Source organism: Falco punctatus (assembly GCF_963210335.1).
Source record: "Falco punctatus genome assembly, contig: scaffold_22, whole genome shotgun sequence".
NCBI classification, from domain to species: Eukaryota; Metazoa; Chordata; class Aves; order Falconiformes; family Falconidae; genus Falco; species Falco punctatus.
In genome coordinates, this window is record NW_027660223.1 from 2,873,185 (window position 1) to 2,891,958 (window position 18,774).

At 48.8% G+C, this 18,774-nt stretch overlaps 1 protein-coding gene across 1 annotated transcript in view; it reads right to left on the minus strand.

Annotated features, from left to right (window-relative positions):
- Nucleotides 1-17,943, minus strand: part of LOC308057528 (ribosome-binding protein 1-like) — a 72,280-nt gene extending 54,337 nt beyond the window's left edge. Inside the window, exon 1 of the mRNA XM_080411610.1 lies at nucleotides 17,839-17,943. The gene's annotated coding sequence lies outside the window, so the exon portion shown is untranslated. The remainder of the gene's footprint in view (nucleotides 1-17,838) is intronic.
- Between the last annotated feature and the right edge of the window lie 831 nt (nucleotides 17,944-18,774).

Here is an 18,774-nt window from a genome sequence, read left to right on the forward strand (position 1 = left end):
ACATTTCCGGCTGGGAACCCCATGCTGATCTGTGCAGGAGCTGAGCAGTCGGTAACGCCCCTGACAATTCCCCTCGGCCCATTTGCAACGCGATGCAGCCCCTACTGCAGTTTCCCACCGTGGCCGAGATGCACAGGCTGTGCTTGCCCTCCTGCCAGCCGAGCACACCTGGTTCTGTAGTTACCGTCATCTTCACCAAACCCAAATGGCTCTAACACACCACATCAAACTCTCTGTCGTGCCACAGGTGACTGAAGAGCTCCACATCAGCTCCCTAATTAATCGTGTTTCATATGCCTTGATTTTTCCTGTGATCTCATGCCTCATTTCCCCCCATTTGTGATGAAACCTCGGTGTTTTCTCAAGCTGGCGGTTATCACTCACAGCTCCAGAGGCTGCCGCAGCACAGAGAAGCTGCCTGTGGTTGGACCGAGAAGGGCTGAGGCACCTCAGGGCAGTGGCTCAGGCCGTCCTGTGTAGGGCAGAAGACCCAGATCCTCTTCTGACATCCCCTGCCACCCTGAGCACTGCTGCCACACTAAATACAGTGATCCCCAGCCAGTTCTTCCAGATCTACTGTTGGGAGAGGGGTCTGCCGGAGTCAAGAAATTACTCAATACGAGTTATGCATCTTGCTCATCTTTATTGGCTTCTAATACTTCTTATACAGCCTCAATACACAAGCATGTTCCCAAAGCAAACATATAATTGGTGATTAGCCCCTAAGCATGCGCTGCTCTCACACCACTAATTATCATGATTAGAACAAGCATTCTATCCATGCAGCTACTTGCGTTAGCCATGTTTTAGCCTTGCGGTTTGCTACTGCCTTTATTCCCATCCCGCTCCCTATCTCCCTTGGCCTTGCGCCTGTCTTCCCTAACAGCTGCCGCTTGTTACAGCCATGGCCTGTTAGTACAACAAAGTTACTTGGTCTCAGGATTCAGGAATAGATCAAGGCCACTTTCTTGTTAACTTCAGCACAACAACTTCAGCACAATTCTAATTCCAGGCCTGGATTGTGCAGATCTTTAGGGAGTCTATGGCCACGATTCTGCAGCCATTCTGCCCTAAGGAGATCTTGTCTATCGTGCAAGTGTTGGTGCTGGCTTAGAGGAAGGGGAAGATCTGAGGCCAGCTCATCACGCTTACTGACCAACCCAAACCACACATCCCAGTAGCTCTCCAGTGCTCAGTACCAAACCCCCCTGCAGCAGCCCCCCGCGTGCGGGCAGCCTAAGCAGCAGCTGCTGGCCAGCCTTCGGGACTGGGGGGCTGGCGGGACCCTGCCAGGGAGGAGACGGCTCCGGCAGGGCTTGCTTCTCCACGCTGCAGGCTGGAATCACCACCCCTGACGTGTTTGACAAACACACAGATGTGGTGCTTTGGGACACAGTTTAGCGGTGGGCTTGGCAATCCGGGTTAAGTTGGACTTGGTCATCTTCAAGGTCTTTTCCAGCCTCAATCATTCTATGATTCTACGAGGCTGATGGCATTTGCCCCACGCCTAGCAAGCAGCAATGGGGAGGAAACGGTGCTGGGGACCCCCTGCTGTCAGGGCCAGGCAGCAAAGCTCAGGGGCAGGGGAACAAGGCAGCCAGAGCCCTCCCTGACCCAGGGCAAGGCAAGCTCTGCTCCACATCATCTCCAGCTCCCAGCGTGCTGCACTGAAGAAGCCTATTTAGCTGCTCTCTCCTGCCATACAGGAATAACCTGAATCTGGCACAGAGCAAGTCTTGCCGCCCAGGGCTCAGGAGGGGAGACATGACTTCACCCACTTCCTATGGGGACAGGAACTGAGCCAGCGCAGGAAAACTCACTCTGATTAACAACCACGGAGCCAGAATCAGACCCTGCTCGCACTTTCTACCTGCCCTTGAAGCAAGTAATTAAGGAGCCGAGGCTGAACTCCCCCAACTGTGCCCTGGGCGTGCAGAACCACAAAGGATGCTCTGAGCCTGGGTCTGCCATCCACAGCAAACAAGCCAAGATTTGCTTTAGCACAGCTCCTGCTCAGCAGCTGTCAGCCCTCCTGCAAGCTGTGTGGGAAGTTGAGGGAAAACAGGGTATTCATCTGCCAAACACCTAGATGGTTCCTCACCAGGCTTTTAGCACAAGGCTGGAGGCTTCCAGCAGGACTAAAACCACCGAGAACTACTCCTGAGCCACACACGTTACCTCTCTTCTGGGGAAACCGCTTTTTGGGGCTCTGAACCAAGGGGAGACAGAAGAGTAATGGAATAGACAGTCCTGCTTGAGGGCTGCCTCCTCTTGGGTATGCTGTCTCCTAAAATACTCCTATGGGTATGGGTTCTGATCTCCCTCCTCAAAGAGGGTGAGATCCTGCCCCCAGGCTTTTGCTTCTGCATTAGACTCACAGAGCTACTGAAAGAGAGCCATCTGCATCATTACTTTTATTACTGACAGCAATAAAAGCATCTCAATACATAGTGTCTGTCAGCCATGCACAAGCTCAGTGGTGCTTTGCTAATTACTGAAGTTTTCTGTGCTGACAAAGAGATGCCAAGGGATGCAGCAACCAATGGGGAAAAACTGCACAGAGGAATTTCAGTGCCGCACCACAGATCCCCTGGGCTAGAAGCGTGTTGTAGCACCTTGCCACAAGAGCCAGTGGGCACTGGAGGCACCCACATACAGGCACAGGATCTGGTCCTACACCTTGAAGACCACCCATCATACTATACTAGGTACTCTTTGGAGACAGGAGTCTAATGTGAGTCAGCATTTAGGGAGCTCTGAGTAGAGAAGCAATTCTCCTTTCACAACTCCAAGCATCTCTCCGGCACCTCCTGTCTCTGGCAGCCTTCTGCACCTGCATGGAGCACCTGCCGTAGACGTTATTGTTTCTGGATGGCACTGGACTGGTGGATTTGCTTTGCACCTCTGTCACACCTCTGGGAACCCGTCATGCATCTCCTCAGCCACGTGTCCCTGAGCAAAGCTCACCTTCCCACACCAAGCTGGTGCTACGCTGCCAGGTTGCAATAAATGTTGTTACTGCAGCAAACTGGGTTTGGTGTACAATCAGCAGCACTCAGGGCAAGCAGCTTGGGCATCATCTCACTTGAGCAGGACTTGACAGCTGAAAGAATATCGAAACTTTATGAATACTGACTTGGTTGAGACCAGGACTTACCTCCATAAACTTATTTTCCCACATCCACACGGTCCACACAGGGTGGGCTGAACGTCATCTGGGAAAGGCCAAGTGACCAACAGGACTTTCAGTGGAATTGAAACCTTTTCCAAAGCTGTACGAGTGCTTCGCACGCAGGTTTCAGAAACCCTTTCAAGTACCATAATCTGATGTTAAGGTGCTGGGCAGGGATATGCTGGAGCCCAGAACATCCCAAGTCACCCTCATTTCAGTACGAGCTGGGATTTTTCACACCCAGACACATGTACACAGGTGAAAAGAAGGAGTTTAGGCATGTAAAGCACTGAAGGACAAGTTTTCATTGTAAATCATTACGCTCGTAGCAGCAAACATTTTCTCCACGCTCATCCATAAATTTGTAGCAACAGAACCACCACCACACACACAGTCTAGCCAGGGGACAGTACCTGTGCTCCTAAGCAGCCCAAAGGACACACAATTTAAAGCAACCAAATCATACGCTAAGGGAAAAATTGTGACTTGTTCACATGGAAGAGCTCCATGCTTGCTTAAGCAATGCTAGGGACAGATCTGACCCAGCTTCAGCAGAAATTTAAGCAATGTTCACCTGATCCTGCGTAAGTCACCCTAAGAAGGGTGTGATCCATTGAGAACTACTGCTGCCTGCGAGCAAGTCAGTACTGATACACAGCAAAGCGAGGGAAACGCCTCCCAACACCTTAAACTGCTGTTTTGCTCTTAGCACTTCTGTTTCTTAATAAACACTCTGTTGGTGGCTCCGAAAGAGCAACCCGGCTGCTTTCTGTACGCGCATCACAGGGAGCCTGTCGTGGTGCCGGACACATTAGCCAGGGCTCGCCGCGCGAGGTCAGGGAACGCTGTCTGGTGCTCTGCACTACTCCTGCAATAAGCTCTGCACCACACCTCGAAGGACTGATTGATTAAACGTTTCTGCTTCACTTTAGCAATTAATCACAGCAGCCTTTCACTTACCTGTGTGCTTCAAAGCTAGAGAGATAATCCCTTCGTTATCCCCTTGCTCTCCTTCGCAATTCGTAGTTTATTTCAAAATAACTGCCACATTGTACTGGCAGGCAGAAATGAAATCCTGGGTTCTTCTCCCAGGGAGCTGCACATGTTCCTGGGAAATCACCCATCTCAGAGCCAGCAGAGAGTTTATCTCCGTGGCCTACCCACACAAATCACTTTTGCAAAGATTGACTACGGAGGAACCAGCTGTTTCAGTAAGAACAAGACTCTCAGGTTTTTCAAAGCAAGCCACAAAGATCCTGGCCCTAATTATTTACTCACTCTGTTCCGTCACAAAGTATAAACCCCACGGCCCTAGTCTCCACTGTCACTGCTCATCTGCCCCAGAGAAATTCTATCCCTCTCAATTTCATCCTATAGATTCTGTATAGGCATACAAATAAGGCACTTTTTTGTGCTTCCCTAGCTGATATTTCATTTATTCTTCCTAGAAACTGTTACCCAAAACAATAAGCTCCTCTGAGCATAAACCATTCTCCGTGAATATGTCAATAACTGGAAAACATTAGACAAAGCTGAAATAAGTCGTAAGGCTACATAAGCGTTTGGAAGATACAGGAGCATTTGTAACTTCCACAAACCCAAGACAACTAAAATGCTCTTTGCCGGGCTAAAGCAGCACACAGTATCACCTCGGTTAGGACACCACACTTCCAAGGACCAACGCTGAGGAACAGGGACAAACCAAACCTCCCTCTCAGGCGAGAGGAAACACACGCCAAGTGCCTTCATGCAACTGAGGAAGCATCTCGTTCGGCACCACAACATACCCCTGCTGAGCCAAGGCCGACAGAAGCATTTTAACATGACGCCTTTTCCTAAAGATATTCCCCACTTACTCTTGAGTGAAGCTTAAAGCTGATGGTGTTTCTGTGGCCTGATCTTGGCTTCTCCTAGCCTAATATAAATTTTACACCTATCTCAGGAGGCAGCGAGCTCTTCCTGCCAAATCCCAAGAGCCCTCAAGTCCTGGCTGCATTAGTCCTGATGTCGTGAGCTGTGGGATGCAGGTGGGTAGAGGGCAAAAAGAAAGAACAAGGGTCTGCGGCAAAACAACGTAGAAGCAGTGCAGGGGACAGATGTGTAAGAGACAGTGGCATTGCAGCGAGTCTGACAGAGGCACGCATTCCCACGTTGTGCTTCAAACATAGCACCGCCAAGGAATGAAGCTTCACACGTGCATATGCACACCGTAACGGAGAATCAAGGTTCCTCCCGCCTCCGACTCAGCAACTCCCAGCAAAACCGGATTCCAAAAAACCTCATTCCCGCTTGAGGGGATGCACTTTAAAAGCCCCCCTAAACACCAACTATTTGTCACTTTTCTTTGAGGCAAAGCCAGGACAGGGGAGATACACCTGGAGAGGGAGTTAAGGTGACCAGGACAACAGGGAATGATGGTAGATGACAGTCATGGGGGGGCTGGGTGGAGAGCACCCAGCCAACACAAGCATCCCCCAGGGAGAGGCCGGCACACAGCCACACAGAACAAGGGCACACTCAGCCTTTGTCCCTTACCTGCTCACTTGAAGCACCAAAACATGCAGAGGTTCTGAAATACAAGGTTTTAGAAGTAGTCTGCAAAGCAAGCTTCACATTTTTCTGCTTTGAAAGGTCTCTGTTTTGAAGGACGCAGAGACTGGGCACCATGCAGTGCCCAGACCTTACCTGTGTCGTAGTGTACTGTCAGGGACCCGGAATAATCACCAGTCTTCTCTGGGTGGAAGTCCACTGTTACTTGCACGGCATCGCCAATCCCAAGAGTCCCAGCAGAGCGATCAACAGAGAAAGGGCTGCAACACAGAGAGGCACATCAGGATTACTGTGGGACATTTGGGGACTACGCTCCTTCTGCCATCTAGCTCACTCCAGCTCACCTGTATTAGCAAGGGGCCAAGAAACCACAGTCAGCAGCAGAAAAAGAGAACATACAGGGCCAGGAACTGAGCCACCGACCCAACTCCTGAAGAGCTCCAGCCTAAGCTATAAAGATCCTAAGCTATAAAATGACCTCATCTCCCCCATACCCTGCATCCAGTTCTCTGCAGCAAGGCTCAAGAGTCTGACTGCTAGCGGTACGATCGGAGGAGGGTTTTTGAAGGGCACAGAGATGGCAAGAGTTATTTGCATGCACAACTTGACACTGAGTTCCTCAGGAATCCGTCTTTTCCTGCCACCTATACACCTCAAGAGATACAAATGTCAAGGCAATGCCTGTCCCAATGAGATTGCAGCCTGGAAATCAGACAGGGAGAAGAGAATTTCTTCTTGAAGACCAGAGAATAACTGGAGTTTAAGTTGCAGAATTCAACTCTTTTTTTTTTTTTTTTACCTTGAAAGCATCCTGGTTTTGCCTAAGAAAGGGCACATTTTATCAGTGTTTCAATGAAAGCTGCCCTAAGCCAAGAAAAATCTGTAGGAGTGCAAAGGCACATTAGAATGATACAGAAACAAGAAAACAAGACACAAAAGGAGTATCCCATTTACAGCCTGAACAATTAAATCTCTAGCTAAATGAAGCACCATTACCAGGAGCATTTCAAGGCACCTTTAACAGGAGGTTTTCGGTGTATTCACAAGCAATGCAATCTGGGGCTCTGGGTTGTGATCCAGGCTTGGTAACTGTTTGCTTGGCCCGCTGGAGAAATTCTGTGCAATGCGTTGGAAATAATGATGAAAAGGTTTTGGTGTACTTTGGATTTAACAAGAGCAATCATGATTTGTGGCCAGGTAAACAGCTCTTGGCTGACAGACACATAATTCAGTCCTTTAATGCTCAGGGAAAAGTCAGATGCAACATGTTTCTGCACAACAGCAGCTGGGCTTTGTGGCTCTTGTACAGCCTCACTTAGAAAGCAAAAGTTATTTGGTTTAGCGCTTTGCTGGTGGTCAATTAACCTTAAAAATATGTTCTGCAGAGTTTCCCAGTGATTGGGGAATGCAGCCCACAAAAATAATGTGAAAAACTGGAGCCATGTGCAAGCTGAGCTTCGTTCATGTAAGCAGTGACAGCTGATGAAATTGCTGGAGTTCCTGCTCATTAAGGAGATATTGCTGCAATTAGGGGCCTGACCTGCTCCCATTACAACTAGCAAGAACATCACCAGTGACTAATGGGGAAGCACTGGGCCTGCAATGTTCACGTGCTGGACCTGAGACTTTTGAGAGGGAGGAGGAAAGCCAAGGTGCCACCAGCCTCAGAACCAGGCTGCTCTACATGGCCCTGCACCTGCACTGGGGGTTGTGCCTGGTTATACTGGGCAGGGCTCTGCTGGTGCTTGGCTGGCATCACTGCCTGCTGGGGGAAAGGCACAGAAAAATTCCCCCCCACCTCTTTTATTTTGTTGTTTTTACCAGAAACATTGCCGGAACAGAAAAGTTGCTGGTTAAGGGCCACACTTCAGCACTACCTCCCATCCCATCCCCTTCCTACTCCATCCCCTTGTCTGCATACCCCTGCCCTCAGATAGCTGGGATGGGAATGACACTCCTGAGGATGACTTCAGGGGATGCCCGAGAAAGTAGATACCTTCGTATCTTCAAATTACCAGAGAAGAGGATCCCACCGAGGTCAGGACTCATTCTCAGGACTGAGAAACAGAGCGCAAGTCAGACGCTGCACCTCCTGCCTCCCACCCCACGCTGTACCCACAGGACAACTTGGTTCCTGCTGTAGCAGGAGCTTGTTATCCCTCACGTAGACCTGGTTCTCAAAGACCCAGAGGGATGCAAGGTCCATGCTTAACCTGAACTCTGAACTTCAGTGCACGTCACTAAGCTGTTCCCTGCAGCCTACAGATAAGAGATGCTAAGGAAACGTCCCTCGTCCCTGACACACTAATAGCCACATGAAAGCCACTGCCAAGAGATGAAGCTGGCAGGCTAAACTCTGGCCTTTTAGCCATTAATTGTGAGCTGCTCTTTAGGATAATTCTTGTCCTGTTAGATCTACCCTGTTAGTGAATCACTACTGCTCCTGAAATGACAGGAAAGATAAGGTTTGGAGGTTTATTAATAGCTCTTCTTCTGACATCCTTTTTAACTATGCCCATTTGTATGTTTGCTTTGTTGTACAACATCTAAACTGTCACAGGTCCAGATCTCCCAGTGGTGCCTTGCAATCCCCGGCTTGTATAAACTCATCTAGCTGCACCAATCTGAGGGAGACCTTCCCAGCACAACCTGCTGAGATCTTGCCCGTAATTGCCCTTCAGAAAGGGAACAACACCAGGTTAGTAAGCAATTTCGTTGTGATCTATCTTGGTGTTTACATCTTGCTTGCTTTCACCAGGCATCAGCTCCCCATCTTGACAAAGCTGGGCAAAAGTTAAATCCCATGAGGATACCACGGGCAAAATACTCCTGACAAGTCAGAAACACAACTGACAAGTGAACAACGCTGACAATTCTGTGGCTCAGGATTTCCCGACTACCGCGCTGCCTTTTCTCCTGCAACCGTACGTTTAGTCAGTGCAGCGTGCAACGAGGCTGCAACATCCTTCGTCCCATGGTATGTTTCTCTTCTACAACCACAACCCCTTTAGTCCACTGGTGCCTTAATTTGCATTATAAATCATCTGAGTTTGTGAGAATTGATTTCATTAAAAGCTGCCTCCAACCCCAAGACTGACAGTAAAATTACTGGTTTGAATTGCCTCATCTGTCAACTAAGACCTATTGCAGGAAAAAAACCCAAAGATCATTTAATCTTGGCATACAGAATGTTTTGGTAATGGTATAAAAGCCAAAGTCGAGCACTGTAACCATTCCAGTAAACACAGTCTGTTAGGTCAAAGCATCCAAGACTCCATCTCCATACTGAAAAAATCCTGCACAGAGCCAGCATCTGACAAGCTCTCTCTTTCCCTCTTTCCCTGCACATAGGCTCTGTTGTCACATTCCTGTACATCCCATGGTAACTCTCCAATCCCACGCCTCCATGTAGTATAATGGGCACTGCAGGGAGGGATGCAAGGCGGCTCCTAGCACTGTGCCATGTAGGATCATTTCCTGAGCTTCCAGAGCTGGATGGGACATTCCTAAATGGAGCTTCTCAGACAGATCCTCTCTAACCCCATAGCACAGCATAGCACAATGTAACATCAGGAAAAGGCAGTGCTGCACCGAGAGCTGCTTCCAGGCAAGCTTGGGGGAGTACAGTCGAGATACCGGACTGCTGGGCTGCTATTCAGGGGACACAGCAGAACTGCATGCAGCCGAGGGATGGGAAATGCAAACACCTGTATTTGGGGTGGAAGAATCCCTGGCAGTACAGGCTGGTGGGCACGAAAGCCTTTCTACAGAAGAGGAGCTTAGGGGCTGGAGCACAGCACATACAGGGAGATGCTGGGATAAATGGCTTTGCACAGCCTTGAGAAGGAAAGACGAAGGTTGGTATCACTTGGTCTTACTTTTCGTGTTGTGTGCACACCTGATCAAACTTTGACACTTGCTTTGAGCAGTGTGTTTGCTCAGATGATCTCCAGAGGTCTCTTCCAAAGTTATTCTATGATTTTATCTTCTCCATCAGCCCAATTCCATTTCACATGTTCCCCAAATTTCCAATATTTCCTATACACCTGTGCATATATATAGGCAGATGGTAGACAGACGGGCATTAGAGGAACTCAACCTTTAAGAAAGTTCCCAATGAGGAATTCATTATGACATTTTGCTGAACACTTAAAGCCAAAAAAAAAAAAAAAAAAAAACAAACCAAAAAAAACCGAGCAAAAAGACAGGAACCTCAGAGTATTTAAAAAGAAATCTGAAGGAAAGTGGGGGTGACCTAATTAGAATAAAAAAGTAAAACGCTGCTTATATTCAAAGATCATCAGTTTGAAATTTCAAACTGGCTTTCAAAAGTTCATAACGAAATGGAAGAGATGACCGATGCCTTTGGCTGACATGGGAAATCTTACCAGCTTTTGATCTCTGCGCACATGCAATCCAGTTATTCAGAATCGTACTTTCTTGTGTAGTTTGAAATAAAGCTTTCGTAACGCTTCCCATCCCTTTGTTGCAAATCAGGACTGAAACATTCAATTGCTGAAGTTCAGCATAAAAATCGTATCAAGCAGGATTCAACATACGCTGGATCACTCAATAGAAGAGTTGGCAAGGACGTTGCCAAGAGATGCTACACACGACTGGGTACTTGTTTTGGTGGTGACGACTAGATCTGGAAATCCCAGAGGGAAGCTGTACAGGGATTTACAAGGTCCTGCCTACGTATTTCCACAGTGACAAGCAGCAGCCTGCTTAAATAGCATCCTGGAAGCCTGCTTCCATAGCCTTGCCAGGCTTTGGTAGGAGCCTCTTGGACCCTCACGCTTCCCAGGAGAAAGAGCAAAGAGCCTTCTCTTGACCCCTGTTTTCCTGGGGAAGAAACTGAAGCAACTCAGGTGCACTAAGGCAGATGGCACGTCTTTGCTGCATTCTGGACCTCAGCTCCTGCACCAAGACCTCTGGGACCAAGCAACTCGGAGCTAACTACCAGCCAGCTGAACTGGTTTCCTTGCAGGTGCAGTGTCAAAAATGCATTACCTTCTCCAGTCCAGCAAACTGGAAAAACAGTGACTGTCTTCTGAGACCAACAGGAACAGTACAGGCTGTCCACAACGCCGCACATGTCAGGCACCTGACCAGGAGACTGCCCAAATACCACGTGCTTGTGGCCTCCCAAGGAACGTGTATATTTGGCCAACAGGGCCACATACCCATTTCAGAAGGCACTGAAGATCAAGGAGGTTGCCGGTAGCTACTACAAAGTGCTAGAGCACTTTCCAGGAGATCTGAGAGAGACAAAGCTCTAGAAAAGGCTCCCAACCCACACACCAGGTATTTGCTGCACCTTTTGCCTGTGCGCCCATTGGCATTCTGCTTTGGGGCTAAAGTGCAGGTTTGTAGCCGCTGCCAGCTCATCTCCGCTTAAGAGCTCATTCTAATGAAGAATATTGGATCCCAGGGACCGGATCAAACCTACTGGAAAACCAGGTTCTGGACCCCACAGGGTTTCTGTCAGGGTCTCAATACCAATTGCTTTGATCTATCATCTCTGATTGCACTCGCTACTCTAGACAAACTGCTGATAAAGCTGCTGATAAATTCTTAAATGTCTCTTCCACCAGCTCAGAGCTTGCCCATTTCTTAACACTGCCCTTGGTCTGCAGGAACTGAGCTCCTAGAGCTGTCGTCTGCCCCGCAGGATCTTCCACAGCCCAAGGGCAGTCCAGCTGCCTTCTTACAATTGCTCTTTCAGTCTAACAGAATCAGCCTTGCACGGCTGTGCACTGAAGACACCGTTGCACTATAAAACTCCACTCTGCAGCTTGCAGAGTTTAAGCAGAGGTTGCGCCATGCTTCAAACACTATAATCAACAGCAAACCCCACGTGCCCTGCCCATCTCCAGCCACGGCAGCAGCACGGCAGCTCACATGCTCTGGTTCCTTTTTGTCGCTGTTTCCCAACTATATTGTCACACCACAGTGTTTTGCGCAAAAAGAGATGAGCTCCCTACCTCTGCGTGCTGATGCAGTAGCGGGCCACCCGGTTACCAACGTTGCGAACCAGCAGCGTTTTCTGGGTGCTGTACTTGACGGGACAGGCTGAGAAGTTCACCTGGTCGGGGAAGTCCAGGATAGCTTGGGCACCTATAGCTCGGATAGGCACAACAAACTTCTCCCTTTCTGTGATGCAGATGAGCTCGTGGAAATAATCCTGCAGGGAAAGAAACAATCTCAGCACAATGCATTTAGCACCATTCCCACGGCAGAAGAAAAACTGCTGTTTTCTAGGACTGTAGCAGTATCATTCAGTAACGCAACAGTAGCTTTTACCTTCATGACCTTTCATTCCAGTAGCATGACTTGCACAGGGTCGTTAACTTGCAAAGAAACAAGCTCACCGATTCACCCGCTTTCGCAGCAAGCTGACAGCACCACAATTATCTGATGCTTTGATTCTGAGACACCAGAACAGTCTCTTCGTGCAAGGGATCACAGCACTAACGCAACCTGCTTCAATCGCCACCGCAGACTATTGGAAGCACCACTGAGAACCCAGCTGTGCCACAGCACTAACTCCAATGCCAGCAACGCGGCGACCTCGTTGAAGCTCGGCAGGGGATGCTCAGGTACGTTTTCAAAAGGACTTCACCACATACGTGAGCAACGGTCAGTCTTTGGTGAAATACTTCACAAGCTGGTGACGTACGGAATTAGACAATTGCGGCAGTGTCAGGGCAGTGTAGGGTACGGGTGTATTTCCTGCCCCTTCTCACAGCGTTATAGGGCCAAGGCTGGGGACACGCACCCTTCAAAAGCCACCTGGTCCATCTCCCCACACCAGAGCTGGCTCAGCTCCAGACCCAAACTGTTTTTGCAAGAGGTTTCACAAGTACTTAAAAGCACTAACAGTTCCACCCCTGCCCTCAGCAGCCTACGCCAGCTCTGCGCTAGAGTTAAAGGGTGTTAGTTCTTCCTGTGTCTGAACTCCGTTTCCCTTTACATCTCACCCCAGCCTCAGGAGACAGCTCTGGCTGATGCCTTAATCACACCCCTCTGTAAGGTCTGTTCTAGAGGAGTAAGTGACGGGGTGCCTGGTTAGCACACCCACCCCAGGCAGGCGGCATCGGGAGCTGCACACGGGGGACACTCAGACACCCCGCCAGAGCAAAGCCGGCTGTGCATTCCCAGCCACTGCCTTCTGCAGAACAGAGCCAGGCAATCCCCCCCCATCCCGGCTGCCTGGCATTTAGCAGCAGGAAGGCAAATCAAATTACCAAAATCATGTTACTGTAGAGATGAGCAGAGCATTCTCCAGATGTATGGCGTGGCATCGCTGCGCTGGAACTATCACCTTGCCCCCACTGAAATCAGTGGTAAAACTGCTGCCATAGGGCCAGGAGCCATTACCCCCAGCAGCGCTCTTGTTGATGAGCTGATAAAAGCTCTGCTTCTCATCACTCACTGGCTGCCCTGATGTTTTCCTCAGTGCTTTTAATTAATTTGATATTTTTATCATTGTTGAAGCAGCAAGCACTTTGATTTAGGAATTGCATACAGCAGCAAACTCCCTTCAGCAGAACTGATCCAGACTCCCCCACAGCTGGGATTTCTGCTCCCATCCCCACCCCCTCCTGGAAGGGCCCTAAGGCAGCCAGCCCAGGCACAGACACGTACCTATTGCTCTAACACAGGCGCTGACAGCCAGCGCCTCACCCACCACCCAGCACCTCACCTACCACCTGCTCAGCTGGGGTTTAAGGTTGTCAACACAGATGCTGCCCCATCCAAGACAAAAAGAATAATCTCTTTTTCTAGACATCTCAAATATTAACCCTAGAATCTGCAGAAGGGCTTTTGCTTTTCCTATTTGGAAAGTAAAACACTAGGAAGGGAACTGCAGCAAGCAACCTGCATGATTTAATACCGCATTTCAGGAAAGTGTTTCACCTTCAGCAAGTCATTCTGAATTGGCAATTTTGTACTCAATCTTGCAGCTAAGCCCTCTAAAATAAAAGCTATGGGCAGCCCATATGAATTTAAAGCACCTGTTATCTGGGCACTTCACGTCCTGCACTGTTTCGATCCTCAGAAACTTATTAGCAAATGAAGAATGTTATTTGCTTTTATTGTTGTTGTTCTTTTGGCCACACTACTGTAACAAAGGCATTGCAAAGCCAATTGAAAGCTACCTGCCTTATTAAGTCTTGGCATGCCATATTTACTTAGCTCCCTCTTTCAGGTGCCGGGTAGGCAGGGGAGGATGCAAGTTCAGATCAGCAGGAGGATAAAGAAAAAAGGAACTTCAACAACTGGAGCTACTTGAAGGAAGTAAAAGGAAGTAATTGTCAAGTCGTTGTCATTGCTAAGGAGCAAATGGATCAACAGCAATGCAATTAAGAGCCCAAGAAATAAATCCCCCCAAAAAGCAAGCACTGGCAGCCTTCCCAGCTCCCTTGCTGGTGAGGGGCACTGGGACCACCTGCACAGCAATGCACAAGGGATTTCTCCATGGACCTGAGGGCAAGGCTAAAGCAGCAAGGATTTGGTTTCACAGAGACAACCACGACCTTGAGAGAGAAAGATGCCTCTCGCCATTCACGCAGATGCACATTATGCTCCAAGCCCCCTCTCCAGGGACACCGTGGGACATGGCATCCCGTGCAAGGCTTGACTCAGCACTTCAGAGCGGGCTGACCCTTCAGCCACGCTCTACCACCCCACCAAAGTGGGACCTTGCACCAGGCTGAATGCAGCATCAGCCCAAACAGGGGGAAACCCAAGGCAAGAGGGGTGCTAGGCAGAAGCTGGCTGCTTGTGCCACTGTGAACCTATGGTCCCTTAAGCTTTTGAAAGCTGACTTGCCCTCCCTTGGGGGCCACAGGTTGCAAAGTCTCTACTGCAGCACTGCCTCGTGTTACCAGGGCACTAACTCTGCTACGCCCTTGCTTGCAGCCTAGGGGCACAGTTGAGACCAGTGCAAAATGTTGTTCTACTTTGCAACTGCAAACCCTTAGCAGACTGTTTAAGACCAGGTTTCTAAATAAACGTGCCTGGATGACAGAGGGGTTGCATCCGATCTATGCTTTAAAGTTTGTTGTGTTTAGACACAGCTTCAGGCTATAGGTTTTCATGAAAATACGACTTCATCCTTCATACAACTCCCCTCTCAATTTCAAGGAAGATACAGACAGTTGTATGATGGTTCCCCTTCTCGTGCTCCCCTGTGACAAGCAGTAAATTACAAGCTCTGGCCTTCCCGGTATCACCACTGGCACCTGAACTGGCACCCACTGAGACTGAAGCAGCTGCTCGTCTTTGGTGCTGTTTCAGGCTCTTTGTAAACTCAGGCTAACAGTAATTACTGTCACAGCAATATCAACCCTAACTGCCCAGAACCCCAAACTCAGATGTCAGTTTCCCTGCATAACCTATCCCAAATGCTTCACTGAACTCCTTGCAGCAGCCAACTTGCACAGAAAAGATCCTTGTAGCATGAGGTAACAGGGCAAGCCAAGCAGGGAAAGCTCCCGCTGAAACCCTGATATCAGAAAGGCTGGAAAATAAGGGCCATCACAAGACAGGAGAGACCGGAGGATGAAGATCTGTTTGCAGCAGAGGGGGTGCCCCTGCGCCTGCCCCCCTCACCTGCCGGTTCGCAGGAGTCTTTGAAATGAGTCACTTGGCTTCACGTTCATGTGGCGCCGCGCCATTTGCCTTGGTCTTCTGCCCCTTTCCTCCTCACAAGAGTCATCTTAAAAGTATTTGTGGAATAGCTTCTGTGCACAACAAAACATCTAACAGGGCTGGGCTGAATTTTAAAGGACTTCATTTCAGTAATGCAATAACTCGCTGTCCTGTCGTATTCCATAGTAATCAATGTGCATTAATTCAGTCTCCACCGAGCATCAGCAGTGAATTTCACAAACCTCACAGACTGAACTTGCATTGCCTGAAAACAGTGTACTGCTACAGTGAAAAGAGCAAGAGTACAACACAGAATAAGCTCTGCTATGTTTTTATGTGCTTCTTACTTCCTTCTTCCTTTACAATAAACTATTAATAAGCCTGTAGGACGCACAAATGGAAGTATTTCTGTCTGTTGTTTATCTGCCAGTCAGTGCCACAATGGTTTCCAATTCAGCAGAGGCCGTCAGACCATAACGCAAGAACACACGGGAACAGGGGCTGGCACGAGAACACCCACGCTGTACAACTGGAGCCATAAAACAGAAACGTGCAAATCAGAAGCAGCAAGAGTAACAAGTTGGAAATGTTGCCCAGCAGAAAAATTAGCAGTTCATTTATAACACAAGTGCCAATAAACCAAGAGGCACACCAGCTATTTCTTTACTGACAGTCCAACCACGTGGCACGTTCCCAAATGACTGCGAGACAGTAGGAAACTGCTCATTTTCCAAGAAAGGGCTACGTGGCATTTCAGCCACTAACAACTCACATGGCCCTATTACTTAGGGCTTAGCCACAATTTTACTCCTTTCAATCAGGAGTGACTTCGCTGAAGTCAGACTTACCCCAGGGAAGAACAGATTCAAAGCAAGAGAATTATACAAACCAACTCCCCATCAGGAAGACCCGCATCCCAGTTCACTGGGTTACCCACAGTCCCTGTGGATCATGCAGCATCAGGGATGTAGGGGTTGTTCAAAGGCAGCACTCCTGAGCCTTCCACAACTAACACAGATACTCTGCAGGCAAGCAACTGCAAGCCCAGCGCAGGTGGCTTTACAGAACCATCTCCCAAAGCCTGCCTCTTGGCCAAGGGCTTTGCAAGGTGCTCTGCACATCCTGACCATGCTACTGATGCATTTCTAGCTGAGCGACAGCACTGCGGGACTTTGCTGACTCACACTCCATCAAGTATGAGACAAAATTCTAATTTGTACAACATTCTGGTTCTGCTGTATAATCCCCATGTGCTCCTCACCAAGAAGCCCATATCCCTCCCCCAATGCCCTGCAAGGAGCACAAAACCCAGTTCGGCAGAAACCGCCGTGGTGTCGCTGAAGCTGTGCAGAGGACCTTGCTGGCACAGCTCCCTAATGCCACACACTCACCAGTTCAAGGGCAAGACAAGGGACAAAGTACTGGACATGAGTGCTCCTGGGGGTTCTCTCACCCTACTTCTATTTGGGGTGATGTTCATCTGTTGCTCTGCTGCTTCTCTCTAGTTGAAGAGCAGCAATTTGCCCTTCATGGGAACCAATTTACTTCCACACCCAAAATGAATGCTAATTCATACTAATAAATCACATTTTAAAGGAAACAGCGTCCTCTGCAAAGCCTACCTCGGTGAGATTAAGGTCTTGTGTCACTTGGGCAGTATGGAGAACTGCCCTAGGCCAACATCATTTTAACCTTCCATACGAATGATGTAAAACCATTTCTCAGTCCCTCCCCAAAGCAACAGATCATTTCACAAGCTCAGGGAGCCAGGGACCGCAGGGCATTTCCTCTCTAGTTTGCTACAGCCACGCTGTTTGAGGATAGGACAGGGCATTAAACTAAATCTAAGCAGCGAACGCAAGATGAGAGAACAGCTGTGCCCAAAGGGATCCTGCGCCTCTGGCCTGGTGCGGAAACGCCAGCTGGCTCAGAGCGACCCCCTCACCTTGCATCACCCACAAAGTCACGCAAAGAACTGTGCCAAGAGGCAGCAGAGTGCTGGTGCAAAGAGTCAGCCTGTCTGTCTGTGTTCCCCTGTAGGACAAGGCCTCAAGGACAAGAGTCCAAGTACTGATAGCCTGATGAACAGAGACTTGTTAGAACTTGCAGGGCACAAGCCCTGGGAACCAAGGAACAAGCCAACTGCAGACCCCTGAGCCGTTACAGCTGAGGAGGCAGCCAGGCGGACAGAGAAACAAGTAGCCAGATAAGGGAACGGATGGCGCCGATATGTAACTTTGTTAATCAAGAAAGCCGCCTAGAAAGAAACCCCCTAATTTTGGAATAGAAACTGTTGCTATGTCAAGGTAAACTAATAAGTTCCTATTGTTTTAACGGTGTGCCTTAAATATCAACCAATCAGTGTTTTTTACGCTTAAGATTTAACCAATTGGTGTGTAATATGTAGAAGGTAGAAACGTATATAATTGTAAGAAAATCACTAATAAACCGACAACTTGCTTGCATCAAGCTGCGTCCCGTCTCTTCATTCGCTGCAAATTGGTGACCCCGACGTGATCCGGTGAAGGATCTGACGTGGACGGACTCTCGAATCGCCTAACTGAGCGACATGCAACGGATCCCACAGAACTTTGAATGATCCGCTGAAAGGAAGCGGGAGCCGGCCTGAAATCCCTCCGGAGTTGAGAGGTGAGCTGTGGGAAATCCGTAATGGGGAATCAGGTTTCATCCCCAGAAAGAGACGTATATGAGCTTATGAAAGGTCTCCCTAACAAACATAAGGAAAGTATTTCTGGGCATGACCTTAAAGCAATGCTTAAGTGGGTGCAAGTAAATATGCCTGCAGTGAATGCATCTACAATTTTCACGCAGGAACTTTGGGACGACACAGGGGTGAAATTGTGGGATTCTGCGACAACAAAAGGCAATACTGAGTCCCACCGTCTGCTCTCTTCGTGGAGAGTTATTTTTGAGACTCTGAAAGCACAAAAAGAAAAGGCAGAGGAAGGAGAGGAGGAGGAGGAGTCGCAAGCTCCTACAGCCCTGTCCTTGTCAGCCTCTAAATCACAGTGCTCCAAACCCCTGGGTGTTAATGCAGTGGAGTATCTGCCAGAAGAAGACCCCTTTGACCCGGGACCGGTAGAGCCTGAACAAGAACCTGATTTATACCCTCCTGATCTACGTGATGTGTGGGCAAAAATAAAGAAACAAGCCTTAAAGGAGGGGGATCTAGAAATGGCTAAAACTATAGTTGCTCCGGTCTTGTATTCTCAGGGTCGGGCAGGGGGAGCACGATGGGGGGCTCTTTCTTTTTTGGTTGTTAAAGAACTGCGCCGCACGGTTACGGAACGTGGTATTTCTTCTCCCTGTTTTATAAGTCTGTTATCTTCTGTGTTTGATGCTTATATCATGACTCCTCATGATTTGAAATC